The sequence below is a fragment of the Primulina eburnea genome, chromosome 12, assembly GCF_022965805.1.
Source record: "Primulina eburnea isolate SZY01 chromosome 12, ASM2296580v1, whole genome shotgun sequence".
Classification (NCBI taxonomy): Eukaryota; Viridiplantae; Streptophyta; class Magnoliopsida; order Lamiales; family Gesneriaceae; genus Primulina; species Primulina eburnea.
The window spans coordinates 27,262,439-27,263,434 of record NC_133112.1 but is presented as its reverse complement, the minus strand read 5'-3'; the positions used below and the strand labels follow the sequence as shown (position 1 = coordinate 27,263,434).

At 44.7% G+C, this 996-nt stretch overlaps 1 non-coding gene across 1 annotated transcript; it reads left to right on the top strand.

Moving 5' to 3' along the window:
* The first annotated feature begins 558 nt into the window (after positions 1 to 558).
* On the top strand, positions 559 to 664 carry LOC140808508 (small nucleolar RNA R71). Its single transcript, XR_012112929.1, has one exon. It is a non-coding gene; the product is annotated as a small nucleolar RNA R71 (small nucleolar RNA).
* The last annotated feature ends 332 nt before the right edge of the window (positions 665 to 996 follow it).

Genomic DNA, 996 nt, shown 5'->3' with positions numbered 1-996 from the left:
TCTTCTCTAGGAGGATCGGATCTGTACATCGGTTGTTTCCCATATTGTTGTCCTCCTTGCGGTCGATTCTGACTGTTTTGACCGCCCCACGAGAAGTTGGGATGTTGCCTCCACCCAGGATTGTATGTGTTCGAATAAGGGTCATGGCTTGGGCGGTTTTGGACTCCCACTTGATTCACTGGTGCCTCATTTTGCACATAAAAGGGATTTCCATCTTGACAGTCTTTCACATAGTGTTCCCCTCCACACTTTTCACAGAATATCTCTTGAAGACGCATCGCCGTGCCACCCACATTCAAATCGTCTATTTTCCTGTTTAAAGCATCAAGTTGTGCAGTAATAGCAGAAAAATCGGTTACCTGGTGAACTCCTGCACTTCTCCGCTGGTTGTTTCTGTCAGATTGAGGGTGATAACTGCTAGCAGCCATCTCCTCCAACAATTCATATCCTTCCTCCGCGGTCTTTCTCAACAGGTTTCCACAAGCAGCCGCATCTATCATAGTACGGTTAGGAGTAAGCAAACCATAATAAAATGTTTGAACGACTAACCCAAGTGGTAACTCGTGATGTAGACATCTTCGTAGTAGATCCTTGAAGCGTTCCCATGCCTCATATAGAGATTCCTGATCAAATTGAGCAAACGTTGTAATGTCTGCCCGCAACTTCATGGTCTTGGAGGGAGGGAAGTATTTGATGAGAAAAGATTTCGCCATGTCGTCCCACGTAGCGATCGAACCTACATGCAAACAATTTAACCACGCTTTAGCTTTATCACGTAAGGAGAAAGGAAATAAACACAACCTAACAGCATCATCATAAACTCCATTGAATTTAAAAGTATCGCAAATTTCAAGAAAATCTGCGATGTGCGTGTTTGGATCATCTACTGCAGTTCCTCCGAATTGAACTGTGTTCTGAATCATCTGGATTATGGCTGGCTTGATTTCAAAGTGATTTGCCCGCACGATAGGCCTCACAATGCTAGGGCGTGCACCC